The sequence below is a fragment of the Coturnix japonica genome, chromosome Z (assembly GCF_054131305.1).
Source record: "Coturnix japonica strain WE chromosome Z, WE-NBRP24, whole genome shotgun sequence".
Taxonomy (NCBI): domain Eukaryota; kingdom Metazoa; phylum Chordata; class Aves; order Galliformes; family Phasianidae; genus Coturnix; species Coturnix japonica.
The window spans coordinates 7,326,256-7,352,868 of NC_140702.1; the positions used below are offsets into that span (position 1 = coordinate 7,326,256).

A 26,613-nucleotide genomic window follows, 5' to 3' on the forward strand; every position below is an offset into this window, starting at 1 on the left:
TCCCTCTCCCTTTATTTTGCTGACAGCAAGATGGACAATACATGAAAATTTGATTCTTGGTAAGCTGAGTCATGCAAATTAGCTTAATGAAATAGATGACTTTGTGTATGTCCCCTTGATACCATTTGAGCTCAAGTATCCACTCAGGTAATGACTAAAGCAATACCATGAGAGATGGTGTAGAAGAGTCACAGCTATACTTGTCTTTCTGAACAACCCTTTACTCAGCACTTAGGTCTATCTCAGATCCCCCTGGCCAGGAAAGCAGGCCAGCTTCCAAACAGCAGACAGAGGCAGTTAACTGCTTAAGACATGACTGAGGCAACACAGAAATTTGCTGCTACTTTACACAGTTTGGACCACAACATATAAAAGAGATAGGTCTTTGTGCTTCCAGTTTTGAAGGCAGCATACCAGTGCACTGCAAGAGGCTGCTCTGACTCTGTAATTATAGCCATCTTAATAATGATCTGTTAGATGGCTGCCTACTGCTCATGCCTAGACAGTTTAATCACTATGCATTCAGTTGTAGAGAACTAGCTATCCTCACTGTCATGTGAAACATAGGACATGTTGTGTGAAGGCGGTGTAAACGAGCACCCCCTGAACTTGCTGGCTAATATACTTTCATTATTTAAAGCCTAAACTATAAAAACAGACCAGCGCTGCCTCTTACTACAAAAAGATGGCTCACCTCAGCTGTATTAGATTAACAGTCACATCATACCAGGCCTATACATACATTATTTATTGAGCACCAGCTGTGTGCTCAGCACCGTACATACACAGAGGGATGCACTTTCTACTCCTGGGAAGCTTTTACACTCTAAAGTAGTGGAATTTGGCAGTTGTTCTGCATGCAGGAAACCTATTAACTTCGCTACAGGGCGCAGTTGCAGAAGCTGACAGTAAGGAATTCATACAAGCCAATACAATACCCAGTGGTAGGTGCAGTGAGAGATGCAGTGCTCCTGCATGGACCTGTGGACTATCAGGCCTTGTGTAAACTACTGTGAAGATCAACACAGAAGAGCTATGAATATACCTGAGTGCATGTGGAGATACAGAAAGTTGATGGACTACAAGCTCCAGCACTCCTTTGTGCTGATGACAACTGCTTCTCTCCACATCTCACTTCTTGCACTGCCTTAATCTGTCCTCATACTGTAATGTTTTCAAGGCAGTACTGATCCAGCAATGTATGTCAACACAAGAACTGATGTCCAATGCTCTCCAGTGAAAGAGAGTTATTAAGACTCTTAGGCAAACACTAGGAGCTGGTCTAATGTGAGATGGTGATATGAATCACCACCACAACCTCCTAGATGCATTTTATACTTGAGATGAAATCCCAACCTCAGGCTTCTACAGTGAAGAGCATAAGTGTCTGAAGGTATACTTGCACACCGTGAATGGCAGAATATGGAAAAGAAATGGAGAAGAGCAAGGCTGAAGTGAAACAATGTGGTTAGACCGGGGTACATGAAGTGGGGACCAGAAAAAAAGAAAGCTAAGCTGCAGGTTCAAACAGCTGGAGCAGGCTATGGAGGGAAGGCTGTCATGTCACAAGTATGGAGGGAGAGAAACAACTGGTAATGCAAATGGGAGATGGGGAAAAAAATGAGAAGGACATTTTTAAATGAACATAGCTGTAAAAAGGCTGAGAGGCAGATGGACGGATGCAGATATGTATAAAGAAATCTTTAGAAGTGAAGGAAGGCAATTACAGGCAGAGGGAAAAGAAAGGGAAAGTATTCAGATGAAATTAATGAGAAAAGAGGAGTAAGAGAAGAACATCAGCTGGATGGGCAGAAATTAAAGAGAAAGAAAGAAAATCATTAGCTCTACTGTTATACATTGTACTCATCTTCATTTGGGATTTTGGCTTAGAAACCGGATCTCACGAACACGAGCTGTTCTGTTCTCTTACTAACTAATCAACTTTTTAATCTTACAGAAATAATTAAAGGAGAGGGACAGGCGTGGGGCACTCTTCTGCATGGTGACTGATGCCATAAATTAAACAGGACAGGATGCTGCAGTCCTGCAGCTGGTTCACAGGCAGACTACAGGTCCCAGCACCATAGCTGCATACAAACACAGGTTCAAAGCCTGGACCAAAAGGCACTTTCTCATTGTTTCTGTCAGCTTCTCTCTGGTCCTGTGTCACTGCCACTCCTTTTTATCAGCTTCTAAACAACAGAAATACATGAAAGCATATTAAACACTTCCTCAGATGTGCTTTTCCGTATCAGCAATCACTGCAGCTGTATTTTGACAATACATAGAAGTAACAGCAGCTTTCAAATAATGACTGGGAAGGCAGTTTGTCCACCAAATAACTATTTCACCCTTGTGAGATATAAAAAAGCCAGAGACTTACAGAGCCAAGGGAATTTCTCCTGTGATGAGAACTGCCCTCATGTTTTAGAGATGAAGAATTCAGAGTCTGAGCCCAGCTCCTCTTGTGTATCCATGTGTGGCTTGTTTATATAGTAATTGTGTCTGCTGCCTGTAACACATGGTCTTGTTATAAAAGCACAGGAAAATGTCTTCCCAAAGAGCACTATTATCCACCCCCAACTGAGGCAGCATAGGAGAGGACTGACAAACAGCCCATGAGGAGGAGAATTGACTGCTAATCCTCCAGGTGGAATGTAAGGACAGTGATGGAGGAGGAGCACAGACAATGGGAAGGGAACCTGGGAGAAATTAGGGGGAAAAGAATAGAAAGCCCAACACACCATGCACCTAAGTTGCCTCATGAGAGCTAGGAAGATAAATCTAAAGATAATAGACCTCCATATTCATACAGCTGCAAAGATAAACATCCTTCCCATGAAGCCATTATAAATCCCTATTCCTCAGGGTTGATTTAAAAATTGTAACTCAGCTGTTGCAATTTGTATCAGACTGGAATTTGGCAGTCCCGGACATTAAATCAATTCCACATGAGAAGGGGACCAACAATACTCCATTTTATAGCCTGAAATTGCACTTTCAAGGGTTTTAGATGCTTTCTACACTATTCCACAGTGAAAGAAAGCGTAGGTTAACTTTTAAAGCTAGCGATCATTTCAGTTCTCAGTACAGCCAATGGAAACATACCCACCAGATTTAAAAGACTCAATCAGAAGTACAGGCTTTAGAAATTGCTTTAGAAATTGTTCTTTCAAAAAGCAATCAAGTGAATAAAAATGATACACAAACATTTAAGATTTGGGTATCTAACTCCAAACATGTACAATAGATATTTGACATTGGTACACAGCTTACTAACCTGGCACACAGTTACAGACCACGTTGCTATAGCTTGCATATGGTCATTCATTGATTTCCACACATTTTTACATGCATTTTTTTTTCCCTAATACTGTCTCAGTTTAATGGGGTAACATCTCCTTTACAAGGTTGATATTCCATACAGCAAAGATGAGGAGCTAAGCACTCAAACTGTTACAAAATACACAAACCCTGAATCTGGAGCCTGAAAAATGTAGGCAGGCACAACCACCATTTAATTTAATAAAATCAATGGGAGTGTAGCCAGAAAGTCAGACCTTAGGAAATTAATTCCCGCACTAGCTAGTCTGCTAGTTTATATTATAGGATGTGTAGGGCACTGCAAAATGCAACGTACCGAATTCAGCCTCACACAACCCTACAGCAGGAATGCTCTGTTTATTTATATGGAATCGTTACTACTAAACAAGCACTGGAACCAGTGTGCTAGGAATCTGTGTCTTGATGCTGATGTCTTTAAAAGGGCAGAGCTCCCCATGTTCCCTTCTCCTCTCTGGAGGAACCAGGGAAGCCTCACTCCTCTAACCCTCTAACTGTCTTCCTGACCCCAAGAAACTCACAGGACCTTGAAAAACCACCATCTTGCTGGCACTGTGGGCTAAGTCAATCCAAGCTCTCAAAAATTACTGTGGGAGAGTTGATAGCCACACGTGCACAAAGTGATCACAGAAGCCTTTTTCCTTAGGATGCTAAAAATACAGCCATTTGCATTAATTGCACAGAAGAATTTCAGCCCTGAACTACAGCAGGAATTGTACCCCTTGCTGCTCAGTGCCAAATTTAGCCCTGGAGACTGAATGAGTCTCAGCTTATCTCTGAATCCCCTCAGTTCTGTGGGCTTTAGATACTTCCTTCATGCTGTCCTCACACAGTTGTTTGCATTTAATGAGAAACAGTTGAGTTTCCTGTTAAGTTGTAAGCAAAGAGCCCCCTCCATGAGCTCTGGGGTCCCTGCTTGTCTGCCTTTAAATAGATGCAGCTGACCAGATACTGGCTGCCACTTGGTGAAGAAAGGACTGTTGTGCAAGAGCACAGCCCAGGAGCTCAGCAGCACAACGCCCATTGCTACTGCAGCCCTGCTTAGTGAGGGGAGGTGGACTGAGCACACAACAAGTGCTGGCTGTCAATGTCAGGAAGACATCATTGTAGAAAAATCCTGCAACAGATGCTGGCGTTCAGACAAAAAAAAAATTGCTACTAATTTACAGGGATTTTAGAATGGGAAAGGCGCAGGGGGAGAAAATACCTCAACTCTCCACAGAGGAATCTGGCCAAATCCCAGACCTGGCTAGCTCCTCCTGAGAAGCTCAGTGTGCCAGTGCTTCCATCAGGTACTACGACACTGTCGACAGCAAGATGTTCTCAGCAGCTGAGTAACAGCTGCACAATACAAGCAGCAACTGAATGGTTGAACAGCTCTTTATAGAGGCATGGTGTGATAAAAACCTGGTGCTCTTTTTTGCTCCATAAAGCCTCTACTTTGCTGACTTGGAGTTCAAATCTCATGGGCTATTAGAAGAAAGAAGAAGGACAATGCATTAACATGCAGGGGAGAAAAGAATATGCTGGAAACCAACCCTTGCACTAGGAGCTGTGTTACAACCTCAATACCAAGCCAGAAGCAGTTTTCATGTCAATTATGAGGTAAATGCTTTGGCAAACAGAGATCAATACTTTAGTCACAGTACATCTCAAGCAAGATCTACAAGATGAGGTAGAAGCAGAGCACTGTCCCCTCACTAGGTGTGCTCCACAGGGGGAGCAAACAAGGGAGATGCAAAGCTGTCATCAAATGGCAGTCTTACAGCTTACTGCTTAGAGGTTGGAAAATGCTTTTTGTTTTCCACTTCGGATCCCAATCTTTTCTCTCCATAGAACAAATAATAGCCATATAAATGAGAGGTGTGAAATACCACATAGGGCAATGAATCAAACCTTGTGAGAGCAAAGGTAGGTTACTTCTAATTCATTTCACTTATGCTGAAGTGACAATAAGGTGGAAAAACAAAATTTTCAGGAGACTATGGCACTGTGGCAGAGCAGAGCTAGAATTGGCTATTCATAGTAGCAAGCCAGAAGCCAATGGAAAGATTTGGTGACCAAGTTTATTCTTCTCAGGAGCTCTAATGTCATCTTCTTTGCACTCAAGCTTTCTCCAAAAGAGGGATGTCAGGCACCATACTGAATTAAGATACCTCATGGGTGCCACATTGGTAGATCCCAGTCCACAGCATGTTAGCTGTTGTTTGTCCTATCATCCCTTGAGACTATTGATGAGTTTGCTGTGAATCCCACAACTGCATGAGACCTTTATTAATTCACCTGCAAATCAGTGTCAGTGCACAGTACCTGCTCACAAGGAAGTTACAAGGGAGGCTCCAATGATTCTCATATACACTTCAAGATAATCAAATGAAGGATGCTAGGCAGGCCTTTGCTATTGTTGTTGTTCCCTGGAAATTCCCCCTTTTCCTAGTTGGCACAATTCTCCCTCTTCCCGCTTAATTTTAATCTCTTTTAGCCCTTGAGCTACAGTTTATTGCTCAGTCTCTAAACTTAGGCAAAAACTCTTTGCAAATAAATCTCCACTAGCACAGTTGAGTCAGTGTTTGAGTTTTTAGTGTAAATTATGGGAATTATAACAAGTTATCCTGTCAGTAATATAAAAATCCAGTTCTCTCATCCCTGTTGCAAAAGCGTTTTATAGAGCTCTCTAAAAGAAGACTAAGTGTTTGAAGGTCAGCAATTGGTTTTGTGCCATACGTACTTAAAGCTCAATATCCCCATGAACACTTGCACAGATTAGCAGGGGGAAGGGTAGGTGCAGGATCTAGTGAGAGAAGGTCCAAAAGTTGAGGAAAGCTTGAATTACATGCTGGCCTTGCTAGAGCAAACTGCTAATTAATAAGAATTAGATTATACTAAAGATTCCACACGCATTGGAAGCAAAATCAAACAGCGCAGCCCTTCCATCCAACACTCCTGTAAAAACAATTTTGATAAGGAAAAGAACAACCGCAGAGATTTCATCTGAAAGCAGCGATGCTCTGAATGAATAGAAGGGGCACTAAAAACACAGTTAAAATAACTGCTAAAAAAGAGACTGCTGTGGAGGCAGCAAAGGGTTAATAACAGTATATTGAGGTGACAGTCCACCCACATTGCTTTTGTCTGCAAGTACTTAACACGATATTGTCATTACAGGTTCAAGCACAGTAGCAGTTATAGCACACTGCTGGCATCTTACACATGGCTGTATATCTGTGACATGAAAATCTCTAAGTTCTGTAAGCCTTAAAGAAGATTGATTTATCCGCACAGGAATTCTCAAGTGTAACTGTATCATGCCCTTATTAGCATGCTTTCTGTTTTGCGTAACCTCCATTACTAAATTAGCATTTTCTTACTTCACTGAGCTGCTTTACTCTGCCAGATTTCATAAAACCTCTTTAATCTAAAGAACTGCAGGATCCAAAGATGCACAGCAGACCTGAGACTGGTGTGCAACAGAAGGTGATCCTGGCTGATGTCTGCTTTTGTGTGGCTTTTGGTGAAGCTTCAAGCTTCTGGTTTCTGACAAATATACACCCTGGGAGTTGCAGTGAAGAATACTGTGTTAGTAGTTAGCAAAGATAAGGTGCGAGCTCCTGCTGTTTAGATTTTGCTCTGCAGGACAATTCCATCCTCAGCTCCCACTGAAACAAAGGATACTTACCCACCCACCAGCAGCTTGATTCATACTCAACAATGGTGCTGGTTTCAGCATTGCAACTCCCAATTTCCCCCACTGTAAGAACTAAACGAGATACAGCCTTCTTTTTACTGGAAGTCAATGGACAGTTAACCTCTAAGGTTCTCATTACAAAGCATATGTTTTTAGCCTCTGAAGTGCTTTGGAGGCCTTTTCTCCAAAAATAATAAATAATGAATATAATGTGTGTATCTGTAGCCCTATGTTACGTTTTATTTGCTATTTTTCTCTTGGTCTAATGGCAGGGGAGCATAGTTTACAAATGAATAAGGTACAAAAATTAAGTGAAAATAATTGTTTTCTTCTTTTCCAGAAGCACACACATAGAAGTTATGGTCCTCTCAGATCAAGGAATGGGCCAGCAGTGTGCTATTGCAGCCTGGAAGGCCAAGAGTACTCTCAGCTGCATTAAAAAAGAGATGCCCAGCAGGGTCCGGGAGGGGATTGCCTCCCTCTGCTCTGCTCTTGTGAGGTTCCAACTGGAGTAGTGCGTCCAGGCCTGGGGTCCCCAGCACAGGAAAGATGCAGAGCTGTTGGAGAGGATCCAGAAGAGGGTTGTGAAGATGATCAGAGGGCTGGAGCACCTCTCCTATGAAGAAAGGCTAAGGAAGTTGGGCTTGTGTGGTTTACAGAAGCCTGTGGGTTGGCACTGTGGCCTTCCAGTACCTGAAAGAAGGTTATAAGCAGGAATGGGAGCGACTTTTTATGTGGTCTGATAGCGGCAGGACAAAGGGGAATGGCTTTAGGACAAATGGCTTTAAAATGAATGAGGGTAGGTTTAGATGTTAAGAAATTCTTTACTTGGAGGGCAGTGAGGCACTGGCACTGGTGCTCAGAGAAGCTGTGGGTGCCCCATCCCTGCAAGGGTTCAAGGCAAATGGATGACAGCTAAAGTCCCTTCTAACATAAGCCATTCTATGATGTCTGAGAAATCACAGCACTGTGACTACAAACCTCTAAGAGGCCCTTTACTTACTTGAAGTTTATAAAAAGTTGTGCAGATTAAACAAGGGGAAAGGAATACGCTGCCACCTTTTAGCAAAATGTTCTTTCAAATGCAGTGAAGGTGATGACAGGCTTGACTAAGTGCCAGCTGCAACTGGCGCAACTTTAAAGAGTGCAGGAGAGCGTGCTCGTCATTTATTTATTTATTTATTTATTTATTTATTTTTCTGGCCAGACCTGAGCAACTGTATCTTGGATACATTCCTTGTTAGAGTACTGAAACAACCCTGTCACTAGGGATTCCAACCAGGCTGCCTCAGAGAACCACTTGCCAACTGAATCCAGAGCATGAAAGGTAATCCAGCTCTTCCAGTTTTTCTCATCCTGCATTTCATTTTCCCTTTTGAGAACTTATCTTCAGTCAAAAGATTAACTCCATATTCGCTTCCCAATTTGTTCTTCATTAAAATCAACAAAACAAACTGGGAGTTACTGAAGCATTGGAGTTAATATAAAGATGCTGATACCACTACAGCCTTTCCAGATGGAGAAGCAGCATGTGCTGCTCTTAGGCACGCACCCCATCTCTGCACCAGCACTTTTTCTGACTTCCAAGTTTCAGAAGAGAAGAGAAAGCAGCCTTGACATAGATGAGAGTGAGCAGAGGTGGGTCTGCACCAGAGGCAGCTCTGTCTGCTACCCAAAATGTTTCATCCTCTGATAAACCAATACTGCTCCAAGCAGCTAAGCAAGATCCTGGGACAAAGTGGCAATCAAGAAGAGCTTTGCCACTGACCTCACATGCGCAAGTATTTCTCTTGATGTAGGACTGATGCTGGTGCCAATAGGAAAGAACACAATTTTAGAGGTAAAGAACAGGAAAGCATGCCTTCTTTTAAGACAAAGATGCTTTTGGTGGTATTTCTGCCTATTTTATACACAGGCAGTTACTTAACAACCTAAAATAAAAGAAAGGTACATGTCTTGCAGCTAAGACCTGCAAGTAACTGGTTCCTTAGTGTGCTTATTGCCAGGCATACATCATAGCTAACACCTGAAGTAGCTGCAAAGGAAGAAACCACCAAGAATGAAACCACCAAAATGGCTCTGCTCTGGTTTTGATATTAGTGCATTCTGGCCAAAGTATTTTCAAATATACAGAAAAAACGAGTTCAAATCTCTTCCTTCAACGCAAAAACTTTTTGGTTGAATTAATGACAGTTGGCTTTGTCTTGGAAAAAAATGAGAAACAGCTGGAATTGGGATTCCAGATCACTTCCTGGACCTTATCCATGTTTTTCTACCGTATGCAAAAATAATGCCTCATCTTCATGCCAGGCTCATCATGTATGAAGAAAATGTTTTTATTAAGATAATGTGGGAACCAGCAAATATTAATTTCTCTGCTTTTTGGAAATCTCCTAGATCTCTGATGTTGGTGGTTTTCCTCAAAGACTGCCTATGCAACACATCAAGGAGCCTGCAAATCAGACCTCTGAGATGTTGTCACATACTGGAAGACAAAGGCAAGCAGACAACATAACAAGAAGAAAGGAGCCAGAAACTAAGCAGAAGAAGGAAAAATACAGTGGTGCAGGCACCACTGCAATCAAGATGGAGAAAGGAAGACAGCTGCAATTACAGAAAAGAAAGAATAAAGGCTTTAAATGAGAATTCTTCAGAGGAAGAAGGGATTTTGTTGCAATGCAATGAAGATTAGGAGCTTGTCAACATTGGGATCCATGGGAAAGTGAAGACAATTGAAGAAAGATATGAAAATGAAGTTTATACTTCAAATATACTAATCTTCCAAAGCATGCAGAGTTCAGCTGAGGTGAGGTCACTTCAGAGTAAGATCACACATACAGGGTTCAATGGATTCTAATTAAATCATGTTTGTGAATCCTGTCTATGTCCTTGAGAACAAGCAGATACAGAAAAACAAAGATATGAAAAGATAAAAGGTACAGTGAAAAGTGGGGACCCAAGAAAATGAGGTTTGGGGAAAAAAAAATCCAGATCTTTGACATCCTCATCTGTACTTAGTTTTTACAAAATATTCCCTGGTAGGAATAACATTTGGCACTGCTGGCAAACAGTAAAAATGTTTCTGCTGCAGTTTCAGCAAGAGATCACATCCTACAAGGTTCCTGTGAAGATGATGAGGTCTGCTGTGGCTAATCAGCTCAATATCCTGTGTGCTACTACAGGAAACAATGAAAGCAACAAAAGTATTTCAAGGAAGGGCACAGGATATTCCACCTTCCTTGTTCCTGTTATTTAACAGTTTAGCTGAGATGGTAAGACTGCAGGACACGCACTGGGCAGTTCCTTCACTTAAAAACCTGCCTCCCACCCCAATCCTGCCAGCAGCCATTTGCGAGTTCCGCTGTTTCCTCTCCAGCTGCCATTTAACATCTACACACACAAGCTGTTTGCTTCCCTTGCTCCCTCCAGATCAAGGGAAATCTCAAAAGCTTCCTGAGATCTTTTTCGGCCCTAAAACTACAAAAGCTCCCTGAACAAATAAAACAGAAGTAATTTTTTGCAAATAATTCTTGCTGAGGACACTGATACAGGTAAAGCCAGTAGAGACCGCAGCCTGATCACAGAATCACAGAATAGCCTGATTTGAAAAGGACCACAATGATCATCTGGTTTCAAACCCCTGCTATGTGCAGGGTCTCCAACCAGCAGACCAGGCTGCCCAGAGCCACATCCAACCTGGCCTTGAATGCCTGCAGGGATGGGGCATCCACAACCTCCTTGGGCAACCTGTTCCAGTGCATCACCACCCTCTGGTTGAAAAATTTCCTCCTAATATCCAATCTAAACCTCTGCTGTCTCAGTTTAAAACCATTCCCCCTTGTCCTATCACTATCCTCCCTCGTCAACAGCTGTTCCTCCTGTTTATATGCTCCCTTCAAGTATTGAAACTGCTTCCACTCAGCAAAGTCTGGAGCCTTTCTTTACCCTGATGTGTTATGCCTCTGGTCATATCAGTGAAGAGCCCAGTTCTTGGTAGTGCAGGCACATAAGAATGCTGACGTCTACAGCAATTGGTTTTCAGATGAAGTCTGGCAGTTTTGCATTTTGAGCTCAATGAGTAACAAAAATAAAAAAATGTGTTCTCAAATTAAAAGGAGTTGAAAAAAAGACATACACACACAAAACATCTTACCCTCTTTTTTTCCACAATAGAGAACTATTCCTGGTTCTGAACTATGAGCACAGCTAGTACATCCTTGGCCAGCTCACAGGACATGGTATTTTAGTTCAGACCCTTTCAGTGCTCTTATTCACCTTTCAAAGGCATACCAGACACAGACCTGTACAGCTGAGCTGCAAAAGGACGTTCTCTGAAAAGGAACCTTCTGAACTGTATGCAGAATTGCCAGGCTGTGTCCTTAACCATTGCTTCCCAGACCATCATGGTATGGGAAATAAAGAAAGGGAAGAAGCAGTGAGCAACACATCTCTGTACCCTACTGATTTCCAGGCATGGCACAGCCAGCCTCTGGCTGCCACATGGATCTCACACACTTCTTCCTAGCACATCCCCAGCTAGGATCCTGTGACCAGAGGCTGCTCTGAATGCCACAAGCAAGACTCCCACAGGTTTCTGCCAGTCTTAGGAACATTACCAGGTACTGAAGGCAACTGGAACTATCCTGTATAGAGTCTACAGTCAACCTGTTGCTTTTTCTCCCCCTTCCTTTCAAGTCATGAAAATTACAATACTGTTACTTTGCTACAGCAAAGAACCTCAAAGAGCTGCAATTACTTGTGTGAGAAAACATTCAATAATAGCTACTAACCAATTGTGATTTCTGCTAAGAAATTCATTCCAGCTAACTTACTTTATTTCAGAAGTGTCCATATACAAGAATAGCAGGTTGCAAATGTGGTTTCTATGTAATGCGAAGAAGTAGGACTTTTAAAATGACAAGTAATTATCACATAGAGTGTTCTATAATGAAGAGAGATTCCACTTAGCACCGATTTAATATATCTACTTTATTGGAAGGCTATATACTGTTTTTGAAAGCAGGAGCAAAATGTTAATTATCCCCAACATCCACAAGCCTGCCTGATTCGTTTGTGATCATCACCGGAAAAATATTTCTGTTTGCAGTTTTTATACTCCTTTTCAGGCTGATCCAGAAGAACTCATGTAAATGAGATAATTTCCTTCAGTATTCCATAGGAACGCTACTATTCCTGGTAATGAAATATATGAAAACTTTATGTACATTGATTGATAAGGTAAAAAATCGGTGAGTCTACACCAAACAAAGAAGTGTTTACAAAACCCAGCAGAGCTCTGTGCTAACAGAGCTGTAGTGCACTTGTACAAATCACTGCGAGCAAATTGATGAACTTCAGCATGCTGAGCCATGACAACTCCTGCCTGCACTCCAGTGCCTGCGCACACAGGGCTAAAGGCACTGTGCCTTGTCAGTTAGCTCTACGAGAGCACCTAGTTGCTGTGGGCACAGAGCTGCTGCAAATCCACTTAACAGACAGTGAAAGTATTGGCAGTGAATCTGCTGGACAAATCTCTGGCTCTTTAGCAGATACTTTTTAATAGGGCCACTGCTAGCTGTAGTGGTGACTGTACAGCCCACTCAGAGTGACCTTCCCTTCTCCTATTTTTTGTTCTTGGTCAGCCCTGATTTAGCAGCTTTGGTTCCTACTTTCAAACATAATTGGGCTGACATTTGGACACAAGTTCTCAAGATTGTGCTGTCTTTCTCTTTTAAAAGAAAGAAGAGGGTTCACTGCAGATTATACTTCCCAGAGAGAATCTGATTGCTGACGACAGCCTAAATTACTGCCCTTCAGATGCTCCACAAGTTGTAAAAAAGCTATCTGCCAAGAGCTGAGCTCTTCCCAAATTCCCTCTCACACCGCCCTAGCACTCCCGCATTTTTAAAGCTGTTCCCAGATGCCTCTTATATGGACACACCCAAGGTAACACACAGAAATGCAGATGCTTTCTTTCTTCTTACATTTTGCTTTTAAACAAAGTACCAAGGGCTTGTTTGCATTTTCCAACTTCTGCTTTAATAGCCAGAGGACAGATTCTGCAGTGACCTTGCTTTACAGCCCCACAGCCTATGAATAAAGATGTTAAAAACATGATTTAGATCCAGTAGCTTATTTGCAAGAAAACCCTCACAAAACAAGCTTGGCTCTGAAGTCATGTTCTCAGCTCCATGCTCTGTTTGCTCACAGAGAATGTCTCCCTGCTTATTCTGAGATAGCTGACAATGAATGAACAATAACACCAAAGTTTAAAAAGTCTTTATTTCTTTGCTCATCGCATCATCCTTTGTGTTGACAGCTGACAAAAACTGACATCTTTTCCAAGGTAACTTCAGAATCACCAGATCACTTGCTAGTTCCCATAGGACACATTTATGTCTTTACTGTAAAGTTTTCTTATGTGCCAGTGCTGGTAGCTCCTGCAGTTCTTATCTCAAGGCTGATGACAACATTTTCCTTGATGCTATGGCTCCTGTAATTGTGTTATTAAGTGAACTTCCAGCAGTAGTGGAACTCAGTGATTCCTCTGAACACTTTACAGGTTTCATGGTTTCAACATATGGCAGACCTGGACAGTGGAATCTGGCAACACTGATCTCATAATACTAGGGACACCAGGAAAAATACACTTGCCTGCTTTCATGTCTAGATGTCTGGAAAAATTGCACTTGATAGAGTCTTTCTTGAGCAAAAAGAGGATAATGGCTAAGATTACTCCTTTGTTATTTTAATATTCCTCCCAGTCCAAAAACAGCCAATCCCACAGTCTTCCTCCCCAGTTCCAGAGGTCTACAGAGATTCTAGATAAACAAGAGCTGCAAGATCTTGTTAAGGGCAGGCTTGTGCTGCTTATCTTTGCAAGCAAAAGCAGAGATCAGTGGTCTGCCTTTCAGAAGCTTGCTGCACCTTCAGTTGCCAGATTTCACCACAAAGTCTTGAAAATTCAACAGTTCTGACAGTGGTGATATTTCCTTTAAACCTTTATATATACAAACGAAGCTAAACTGTAGGAGCAAATCCCTGGTGAAAGTAAAACATAAAAATCTCATCATTTGTAATAGCACATAAATTATCACATGCATCTCTAACAAAACATTCCCTTTAGCCTTAAACATTATTAAGCAAAATAATAAAACTGATACTTTTGAACCCTTTCTACTACAGACACAAAATGGGCAACTTATATTAGACCTCTTCAAAATTCTACAAGAAAAGTTTGCTTGTTTGTTTGTTTGTTTTTTGGGAAGGGAAGAGGGGGGGTGGGGGGGGCGCGGAGTGGGGGGGAACTTCATGGTACTAAGACCATGTATTTAGCCACTAGCCCCAAGCCATCTTTGTCTATAACTGAAGAAAGCAGCATGAAAACAACCCACAAGGCTTTACCTGCCAGTCCAACTCTCCCATGCATAGCATGTATACAGGTCTCTGTTAACTAATGCAGATTCCTTTTCTACATAATGTCACAAAGAAAAATTACTTTGTTCTAACTCCGTTTTACTTTACAGAGTCTAAATTAGTTCTCATACATGCTGACTGCTAATTAACTATCAAGAAACAACCAGAGAGCTCATCCTGCGCAACACATCTATCCCTCAACACCTTTCTGCAGTACAAATTTTCACATCTGTAGACTTTCATAATCTCATATACAATCTGCTCCTAATGCCAATTTCTAAACCTGTTATTTTCTCATTTAAAAGACATGGGCATAAGCATGCAACTGAAATGAACCTCCAGCCTGATAGCCACCCCAAAATTCAACATTGTATGGATTACCTAAAGCTTACATGGGTATCTACTTTCTCAAGTGTTAAATGATTCAAAAAACTATCCCGTCCTTTAGTTTTTGGGATTGAAATCAGCACTGTGAAGTAACTGGGGGAAGCCACTAGGGCTGACATAACGAAAAGTCCTTGGGAACTACCAAGTTTCCAAAGTGCCACATTGTTATCTCAGCCTTTCCTTTGCTATTTTGTTGACTTGATCCTGTTAAAGAGCCAAAGTAGCAACAGTGATTTTATTTTTCCATTCAATCTGCATAAAACATTCTCAAGAAACTCTTTTGCAGACCAACGCCCATATCTGAAACTGTCCAGAGCTGCTTTGATTTTGAGTTTTGTTGCTTCATTTCTTTCTTTTTTTTCCCCCTATGAGAAAATGGCAGCTACCAGCAGCTGTTTGGAAGACTGAAATGGTTAAAGTAACCTCGAGGGAGAATTACTAAATGAAGTATACATAAGGTGGCTATTTAACTTGTTTTTGCCAGTCATAGTGAATGTCTCCAAACACGTGGCATATACAAAAGCATTAAGAAATGCTACAAGAGGACTTCCTCACTTTTCTTTTTTTTCTTTTCTAAGTAGTAGATTTGGTCTTTGTTTAAAGAAACTTTACTTCTTTAAACTGTATTGCACTATTTGGCTTGGACGGAACAAAGGGGCATTTAAAAAACTTTATTTCAGTGTTGATAATGTATAACACAAACTCAGAAATTGCTTAGCAAACCTCTTCCCTCAGGACCACCCTGAAACTCTAAACAAGTCAAAAGAGCCACACTGAAAACCAAATATCAAAGGCACTGCCAACTTTGTATTTTATTTAATGCATCCCTTGATCATCCCTAATGACAAGCTCATTAGCAGAGCTGCATGGCAGCATACCATGCCTGCAGCCCTTGCTCATGTCAGGAACTGCAGTGAATGAGGCTGCAGTCACACATGCCAAAATATGCTTGGGGGAACTGGGAGTGGGGAGACCTGTCCTCCTCACCCAGCTTGAGCGCTGCAGTGCACTGCCTCAGCAAGTGAGATTTGGCACCTCCAGGGGAAAACCAAGCTGCAGAAACCACAACACAGAGGACACTGAACCAGGGCTGCCTCCTGCAAACCTGCTCCTTAGTGTCCAAAAGTTGCCTTCTTGCACAGTGCTGTGAGTAAGCCAGCTGAGCTGTGAGCCAAACCCCATCACCAACAGAAAATACGTGTGAAGCATGAGATGTGGTTTAACGCACAATGCAGCGGCGGCAGCTTGGTTCAAGTTGTCTGACACCCAGCTGCATCATTAACAAGTAAGCTACACTGTGGTATGTTTTCAACACACAGCAAACAACACTCTCCTGATGCTCCCTGAACTGCCTGAACTAAAGATAGGCTCTTTGCAGCCTATCCAACTGCAAGAACATTTATCTGATTAATAACAGGACGCTAGGGCAAATTTGAGCTTAAAATAAGAACAAAATCTTCATTTAAATTAATTTGAGGATTCAGCTCTTTTCTCTCAAAATAAATAAGTAAAACTGTGTTTGTGTGTGTGTGGGGGGGTGGGGGTGGAGGGAGCCTAATGGGTCTGAGGAGGCACAGCTGTTACAAATCAAATTTATTTTAAAGATAATCTGAAACAGCATGTTTGCGAAAGTTCACAATCACAGCAGAGTTAAATCATCTTTACAAAGCATTTATTTGAAAAAGTTCTGTACACAAACTTTGGATAGGGCAGAGAGTATTTTCTCTCATGGTTGAGGTTTGGTTTCATTCCTAGAAACAGCTATTAAAAAAAATTTTGCTCACTTGCATCAGGGTGTGTTATTTACGCTTGGTTTTAGTTTTAAGACCTGTGACAAATACCAGATTGCTCACGTACACCACAAGACAGGCAGGCAGCTATGCAGACTGCCCTGCTACTGCTGGCACACAGCACTCCTGGCTGGCTCCAGAGGTGTAACTGCTGTGATCTTCAAGCACCTGGGCTGGAGAACAGGCTTTGGGCTGTACATTCATCTGGGCACGTCAGGACTTACATTGCTATGCCTTGAAGTTATGATGCTGGCCACGATGCCCTTACCTCACCACCAAGCACAATCCCATACTTGTCATCTGCCCTAGGACAAGCACTGCAGCGAGATGCTCAGGTCCACCATAGATAGCAAACAGTGCTCGGGACCTGCTGCCTGCAGAGCCACCAGCTTCAAAACATGGGATACATTTTAAAACAAAAAAGGCATAACACATCATAATCTCAACTCCGTGGGAGTTTAACCTTTGTGCTGACCCAGGCTTCTGCCTCCCCACTGAGGCTGCTGACTGTTTCCCCTAACAGTGCCTGGTGCAGCATTTTTTTTTTTTTTTTAAAGAAGTTTTATTAGTTCAGTGGAAACTGGATGGAAGCCATGAACTTGTTTCACACAGCTGACCAGCCAGCCGCACTGAGTGATGCCAATGCCCTTCCCACAAGGCTGCTGCTGCCTAACCTCAACATTGGCCCAGCAGCAAGAAAACCACACAGCCCTTCAGCAACTCTTCTCAGAATGCACATACTACAAGACCTCATTTTACCTCTTACTAATTATAATTACTGCGCACCAGTCTCTGCCTCACGGAGGTGCTCATCACCAGATATGCTTGGCAGTGATGGAAACCTTTTCTTACCTCTACCAGCAGTCTGAGAGAGAAGTCAAAGGAACTGTGAGACTTTCCAGTGCAAGGAATGGGCATGGGGACACAGGAGAGTCCCCCTCGGGGCTTTATCCCCATTACCTACCAAACTCTATGTGAAAGAGCATGAAATTGTGTGGAGAGACAAAAAAAATGTCCCTTTCATCTCTGCTGTGCCATCCACTTTTTTCAGTCTTAGCTTCGTATATAGCCTTAACAGAGACTCTCTATCACAAAGGCATCACTCCATTGTAGACTGCAGGTCTGTCATGAAGTAAAGCATTTCCATCCCTCTCCTCTACCTTGCTACCCCCTGTCCTTCTGTACCAGGGCAGACAAATGCCTGCAATTGTTCCCTTGGACTCTCAGTTTCTAGAAGTCTCTTCTTTTGTTAAAATATTTTGACTAAAGCTTGAGTCCAAAAAAATATGGTCAAGATAGCAATATCTAGACCACTTCTGCTGTTTTGCTATGGAAGAAAGAAAGAAATCAATTTTCTGGAAATTATTCACAGCTTTCTTGCAGTTTCTCCCACAAGCTTTCAGAGCAGGCATTATCCTGACATACAAACTTTTCCAAGCATTATTAACACTTCAAAGACACCACGAATATTGATGCAGATAAATTCTGTATTATTTATTCTCCTCCAACATATCCTTCAGCAGGACAACACAGCTTCCCATCCTTTAACCTGCCGAGTTAATGCAAACAGCACTGAGTTCTAGCGGATTTAATTTAAAGTGATGAAATGTAAGGATTTTTCTGCAGGCCAGGGAAACACCTTGTCTTTAGTTTTCCATTTAGTCTTGTATGATCAGAAAAACATTTAATACCTTTGTATCTTAAACTGTAATAAAAAAATGTGTAGTTCAAAGCAAAGAATGACAGTAGTGACTTTAAGATGCCCTACTGTTCTTCAAGCCACAGCCAAACTGTGTCTGTGTTTCACATCCACTGATGTCAATGGAAGTACTGCATATGCTCCTGGGAAATCATAGGTTCCAACACAAGTGCACTACTTTTAATGGAGTGCCCCATCTCATTCTTAAAAAAGTAGTATCCAGTTAGAATTAACCACCATGTCACTTTGTGGCTCCTCTGTTTCTTCTGAGCACCACAGTTACAGAATCCACCTTTTCTTATTCTCTGAATCTGTGAGCCCTTGTCACCTTGCACTGGTCTCACTGAAAACCCAGTGTCCCTTCCAGCACACACTCTCCACTTCCCGGGCTATTCAGCGTCTATTGAGATGAGCTTAGGACAGTTGCCAACAAAGTCTATGGTGCATAGTGGGAAAAACTGTCTGCTTTCAGTCTTCTTTAAGAAGTGAGACCTAGTCAGACCAGACCAAATAGCTGGGAGCCTTCTTTATGCACGCATACCCTTTTTTCCATACACAATGCCGGCTGCTTGACAACAGCTTTCTACCCAGGACTTTGTCTGAAATGAATGCAGGCTCACAGATCTACTACTGAAACACAGATTGAGGATAAGAAGAGGTGTGAATGTGGCTGAAAAGCAAGAAGTTTTCTCTGAATCATCTGTCCGTACAGAAATTGTAGTGTGTGGATGCTAACACAACACCTTTCCTAACTGGTCTTCCTCCATGGACAACCCAGTTCTGTGGATTACTGGAGTACCACCCAGGAGACCATAACAGGCAAAGCAGACTCAGTAGAAGCATGAGGGTGAAGACAGAGGGCAAGCTGGTAGCCCACAAACCAGCATGAACTTAGGTGACTTGACAGTCGGCTGCACCCTTCTGCTGATTTCTATGTATGTGTAGATCTCCAGCAGGAGTGAGAGCAGAATTATTTCAAAACACTCAAAACTCCCTTTGTGGATATGCTGCTTTGAAGATGAACAAAACAAAAAACATATCTAATTCCCTCCAAGTTCTATTTGTTAACACTTGAGCACTTGGGATTGAGTCCATAAGGCCAGAAGTCACTGCAAGATGGCTAAAAATCCCTTCTGCAATGTGCATTCTACCTGCTCTGGATCCACAGTATGACTATTTTTAAGAAGATGAAGGCTGAAAAATGCAGCATCTCAGCAATAGAGAAATAAACGGGCTTGAAGCAAGCTCTGAATTGTCCTTGGACTGACCTGAGGTAAATTCCAAGTGTGCATCTTCTCTCAAAAAGTTAAAAAATTGAATGGAAAATTAAATGCCCTTAGTTAAGTCTGGTCCACATATTTCTATCTGATTTCTAAAAATGAAGAATTACATGAATTACTGCTTCTTCTAAACACTGGCACAGAATGAAGTTGCGGCAGTTTGTTCTTCATCTTGCAAAGACTTTTTATGTATTTCTAAGTTTTGGAGGCTCTTTAAACATGAGAGTATATAAAGACTCTTTTAAGCAGCATAAAATATACTTCACACGAATAAGGGGAAGTGCAAGGACTACTGCCAGAAACTATTTAACAGCTTGGAGCAAATTCCACCCTCTTGTTTGAGCAGGAGAAAGAAAAAAAAAATACAGCTTGAAGGAGATGGAACCTCTTTCTATCTTTCTTTCTTTAAAAGATACAGCTAATTTGGCTTAGCACAACCTGTGCTTTCAGTCACCTTTCTCTGTGGCCGTTAAAAAGCTAAGCAGAAGGAGGACAAGGTAGACCAAGTGAATGTTAAGTCAGGACAATGTTTTGCTAATATTCTCAGTCACGGTTTCTGCTCAGCACAAATTGTATTATTTTACATTGAACTGGTTGCACTTGTATAGTTTGATTATCTTATCTGTCCCGTAGATCTGACCAGAATTGTTCAACCACTGAAACTAAACATGAATTTATTTTCTGTAAAAGCAGGGTTAAGACATGAAAAACATGAAAGAACCTTGTTAGCAACAACTTGTGTAGTCAGCGTGCCTTGCTTTAATCAAATGCATTATGGCCTCTACCCACTGATGTGAAATGACTCCTACAGCTTTTCTGCACATCGGTTTGGATAACCCACTTTCAAACACCTCTGTGTCTGCATGAGAAAGCTGAAAGCTATACAGCTTCTTATGCTGTAAACAGCAAGACAGCATACACACAGAAACACAGTGCCTTTGAAGAGCGTGGCTTGTGTCCATCACTTCCTGTTATTGCTCAATGTTTTTCACTACGCCAGTTATCATCTGGATGCCTGAAGTGTCTGCACTGAGATTTTAAAACACAAGAGGGCAGGGTACATGCAAAGGAAAAAGCAGAGTGTAGTCTCCTGTTAGTTTTCACAATGAAACAGCCCAGCTGAACAAGCTGCAGAAAAGCTTTAAAAGACAAGCATTGCCCTCTTTCAGCACAAAACATGTGACCAAGCCCAGATTCTGTTTCTTCAGACTGTATGCTATCAGTTAGCTTTGCCCCTGGATTTAGAAATGGTGACAAAAGTTGAAAGGCCTTTTTCTCTTCAGAACTGGAGCAAATTCTAAGGCTGCTGTACAACAGCAAGGACAACTTTTCAGTATTTCAAACCTACAATCCAAGGAAAACATGGCTAAGTTAATGCCACATGCAATCCTTAAGGACCACCCCTCTTTGCGTAAATGGATTTTTGTTCCATCTTACACAAGACTGTATTATTTTAAATGCAGACAGTTGTTACAGCAGGCTAACACGAGCAGTTGTCTGGGAAGCACAGCTGTGGAGCAGCAGGACAGCCTGGCGACTGCAAGGTTCTCTGCTTCCGAAAAAAACCTCCAGCAGCAGATTCTATAAAGTTACAATATAGGTGTCATTACACAGCAGAACAACGCCTCATTGATATTCCAATATTAACACGAACATGAGTCCACATCTTTCCCTACTACGATTTTAAATATCAGAAATTAACAGCAGCTGCTGAAGTCAGCAGGAGTTATGCCACCATTAGGACGAGGTGGAGCACAGCCTTTTTAGACAAGCCTCATGCCTAGTGACACAAACACAGACAGTGTCTGAAGCAAAACTGTGTCCTTGCTCTCCTGTGTAATGCAGACAGCTCAAAAGCTACATCCTGCTAAGACATAGTTTTATGCCTCAGCCCAACCTGTCTACACTCTCTTATATGAGTAATGCAATTGGTTCTGATGACAAACCCACACACAGCTTACAGCAGGAACCTAAATATTCAGATTTTGGGAGCATGGCACAAAGGAGGAGATCAGGATTAGTCCTCTTAACCCCCCCCCCCCCCCCCTCCCCCGAGGTGGGAGCAGACTGGTAGGCTTTGAAAAGTTCTTGAAGTTCTTTCACTGTGACAACAGTGGATACATTTACCTGTTTCAAGTGAAAGTTGATTGCTGAACTTCTCTGGGGGAAAATGATCTAAAGAACCAATTTGCTAGTGAAGGTAAACAAATACAAGCATTCTTACAGATTCTCTTTACGTCTCACTCTGACACTAAACAGCCCACACCTTCCACCCCCCGGACACCACCAGCACTTATGGCAGCAACGTGTTACCAGAAGGGCCAGGCTGAGCTGCTTCTCTCGAACGGAGCACTGGAGGTGGGAGTGAATGGTGATTTGGGCAGATGATGTTACCGCCTTGATTTTGGCTACAGGCGAGAGCTTACAACATCAACACAGATAAGCACGAATGAAAGCAGTTGGTGAAAAACCTGAAAAGTAAGTTAAAAAAAAACAAAAAAACAAACAAAAAAAAACTACACACAAAAAGTGAGCTCTTGTGAGGCCCCATCTGCAGTACTGAGCCCAGGACTGGGGCCCACAGCGCAGGAAGGACGTGGAGCTCTTGGAGAGGGTCCAGAGGAGGGACACTAAGATGATCAGAGAGCTGGAGCACCTCTCCTACAAGGAAAGGTTGAGGGAAATGGGACTGCTTAGCTTGGAGAAGAGAAGGCTCCAGGGAGACTCATTGTGGCCTTCCAGTACTTGAAGGGAGCGTATGAATAGGAGGGGGAACAGCTGTTATGAGGGTGGATGGTGATAGGAAAAGGGGTAATGGCTTAAAACTGAGACAGGGGAGGTTTATGTTGGATATTAGGAGGAAGTTTTTCACCCAGAGGGTGGTGACGCACTGGAACAGGTTGCCCAAGGAGGCTGTGGATGCCCCATCCCTGTAGGCATTCAAGGCCAGGCTGGATGTGGCTCTGGGCAGCCTGGTCTGGTGGTTGGTGACCCTACACAAAGCAGGGGGTTGGAACTGGATGATCATTGTGGTGCTTTTCAACCCAGGCCATTCTGTGATTCAAACTATGATTCTACAAAAAAAGATATAAAACTTGTGTGTCAGGGAACTTTACTCCATTGGACAATGCTTTTTATTGTAGAGTTTTTATTTTTCCTTTGGTAGACACATTAATACTGTTGTATAGCACACAGAAAAACATTCCAACAAATCAAAACTGCATTATGCTCATAGTCACTAGCCTTCACCTCATCCCTTCAGACTACTCGCTCCAGGTTGGCTATATATGCCTCTTGGACTACTCATGCTGTTGAACAGGAACAGGATTTATTTTATTTATTTATTTTTAATCTTGGGAAAGGAAGCGTTCTGGCAGTATCTCTAGGACTTACGCTTATAACAGGATAAAGCAAAAAAGACGACACCACCCTACAACACACACGTCTCGTGATGGAATTAATCAGCCTATCTGAACATGCTGAACTTCCCTACAACAAAATTAAAAGGAAACACCTTGCAGATAAAAATGAAAAAAGCATAGTGGCTCATGCAAAAATCTTTCCTCTTCCCACGATGGCTCTTTAAGGATTCAGTTCTTGTGTTCTTTGTAAAGAAAGACATATTACTACTCAAATTCAACAGTAATTTCACCAGGTGAGACAAAAAGCAACCCAAAGAAGCATTAGAAAAATGTTTGTCCTCTTCCTTCTTTGTAGAACCCCAAACTACTCTCCTGTCTGCTCCTTCTTCAAGCAGAAAATTTTATGCCTGAATTGTTTCTATAAGGGAAAACTTTACTGGTTGGACACAGTCATTAAAATCATGTTACATAATCGCCTCCCTATAACAGATGACAGTGAATTTTAAAAATCATTTTTTTAACTTAGGCCATTTTTCTCTGCTTGTTAAAATCATAGAATGGCCTGGGTTGAAAAGGACTAGAGTGATCATCTAATTTCTACCCCACCTGCTATGTGCAGGGTGCCAACCACCAGACCAGGCTGCCCAGATTACTAAGCTGCAATTGCAAAAGCCAAGTGCTTGTAATAAACAAGTACAAATTATTCAGAAGTAGAATGAGTTGAACCCTACTGGAAGTTTATACACATAGCATCAAACCCTATTCGTACAAAAAAAAAAAATATATAGATATAAAAATCAAAAGTTGATTTTGATACATTGTGACCTTCTTTTAATAGAGGGCTATGATGAAAAGCCATTACTATGCAGACTTTGACCCAAGGCCCAAGATAGCAGTTAAGCAGCCCATGTTCCTCCCTGTGTACTAAAAAAGGCATTTTGAATTAAATACCAGGAGGCATTTAGCCATGCTCTTGGAATTAAGTACTGCTAAAGACATGATCCTGTGGAACTCAACCTGTGTGTTGCCTTCAGACAATGGGAAATGGGGAGCTCAGTGGCTGCACTGGGGAGGACCTTTCCTCCATCTTGTCCCTTCACTACTACCCCACCTAAATCAAGCCTTAGCCTTCCAGAAATACTCAGGCACTGAGATGCTACTCAATACATACTAGATTTCCAAAACAGACTCTAAAAAATTGCTAGAGATGGACACAGATATAACATTTTCCCAATAATAATAATAATCTTAGTTCTTTAATGGGATCAGTATATCAATACTCAGAGATGTGAAACACTTATGGCCAATCAAAAACAAAACTGATAGGGCTATGCTGGACTGTGAGTAGAGTAAGGGTTTCCTGCTCAGGCATTCTGTAGAATTTCTTTCTTACTCTCTTACAGGCAAAAGGCTGAGCCCCTATATTGAGAACACAATTACTTGCCATTCATATCTCAATATTTCGGGGGCAAAAAAATAAACAAGCTAAGCTATATACTCAGAAGGTGGTGATTCACTGGGACAGGTTGCCCAAGGAGGTTGTGGATGCCCCATCCCTGGAGGCATTCAAGGCCAGGCTGGATGTGGCTCTGAGCAGCCTGGTCTGCTGGTTGGTGACCCTTCACATAGCAAGGGGTTGGAACTGGATGATCATTGTGGTCCTTTTCAACCCAGGCCATTCTATGATTCTGTGAGAAATCTTTGATGTTCATAAGCATAAAGTAGTACATTACAGATCCATTTAAATTAATTTCTATTCCTGTGCCTAATCTGAAAATGGACGAAGCGTAATAAACTTTGAGGAAAAAAGGATCCAAAGAAAGAAAAAAAAAGAAAGAATCCCCAAATCCCAACAACTGCATTTGTGCTTCTACAGCTTTTGACCTCAATGTTTCTCAGTACTCAGAATTTTTCAGGCAATCATAAGCTCCCTTCTAAACGCAACTCCAAAATGCCCAGGGCATATTACTTTGCCCTATCAGACTGTCAGTCTGCTAGATACAAATCCATTCCGGGTTTAACAGGAAAAAATGTGGGATTCATTTTGTTTAAAATATGCATACACGACAGCGTATGCAAAAGCCAGACTGCAAAAGAGAAACTACGTGAGAGTTCAAAGCTGGAAATACAGATTTTCTGTACATCCACCACCAAACAAACTTTGTCATCATTAAAATTCATGCGAAAGTTTTGGACTTCAAAGTTGCTCAGCTGGTAGGAGTCCTGAGGGTGGATTACAAATAATAGGCACATGTTCTCAATCTGCTTGTTGATCTGACTTGAAAAATTGACAAGACTGGGAAGCGAAGTCCCAGAATGAAGCTTTAAAACTCGTCTTTGAAGGCAAACTAGCCATTTGAAAGTTTTAAAAGTGGCTAATTTTCAAGATTAGTTCAAATTATACTGTATTCTTTAAGTTAAACTACACAGCTTTTAAGTTGATTCCTTGTTTGATGTGAAATTTTAAGGCTTTTCTTGTGAACAGAAAATATCTGTCAAGCTTATCTGTGCAAGAACCAAATAGTTTCATTAAAACTAGAGGGAAATCACTTAATGCTGGAGACATTATCATGTAAAACAGAATGAAAATGGATCTGAGATATCTACTCACACATGTGCCTTGTGGAGGAGATGGGTTTCATTTTTATTTGCTCAATGGGAAAAGAAAAAGGTCTCTGATTTCCTTGTGAACAACGTTTGCGTTTCCATACTATCTGCAGCCAACCACAACTGCTAATGATTAGCACAGGATGAAAAGTCACGGTCTTCCAGCTACTTTCTTGCTAGATTAATTCTAACTATTTACTACTTTACCACTTTTCTCATTTGTCAAAGAAAAAAGCCATTCTCAACTACTAACAGCTCTGCGTTTCTGAAAATACGCGTGTTTTAGTGCCGAATTTGCAGACAGATACTGAAACGTAATTAAAAAAATACTGCCAATGTCAACACAGAGCTGAAAGAACACCAGCTCTGACAGAAGTTTATTTCCCCTTTTCTACTTTGTAATTCAAGCTGTTCTCCGGCTAACAAAAGTGTACTCATTGTCATTTTATTAAATTTAAGGTAACAATGGAAACAATACACATTAAGTCAGTCTCAAACATGATGTCATGTTTTATGAAGATAGGTTAAAAGAGAACGTAGAACAAATTACCTTGACTGCTTAGGAAGCCCTAAATCCCTTAATTTACCCAACCATTTATCAGTAGAACTAATCAAAAGCCTTTCTTGCTCTCGCAGGGCATGAAGGCAGCCATTAAGTCTCTGAAGTGCACGATTTTACCAGCAAGACAAAACAGAAAGCAAATCTTGGGAGTAAGTATCAGCTGGATGTTCATATAACAAGGTCCAGAGAGACATATCCAGAAGTTTCCTCTTTTAATCCAACTCTGAATAATGCTGGATGCTGTTCTCTGTTCCTTCAGAGCTCTACCACTGCCAAAATAACTGCAAGGCTTGCAAGTCCAAGTATATCTCAAGCCTTTCCCAAGGCACCCCAACACTATCTGAGGCACTGAAACTATGGCAACCGAATAAGAAAGCAGCTTCCATGATTAATAGATGAAGATCCCAGCGACAGTGCCTAGCTAGGCCATATTTCAGGAATGTGAAAGGAATTAGCATAAAATCCATCGCATTCTACCAATAA

The 26,613-nt window shown here is 41.7% G+C and overlaps 1 protein-coding gene across 7 annotated transcripts in view; it reads right to left on the reverse strand.

Moving 5' to 3' along the window:
- Nucleotides 1–26,613, reverse strand: part of SEMA6A (semaphorin 6A) — a 110,242-nt gene that overhangs the window by 77,359 nt on the left and 6,270 nt on the right. The gene's annotated exons all lie outside the window — the stretch shown is intronic.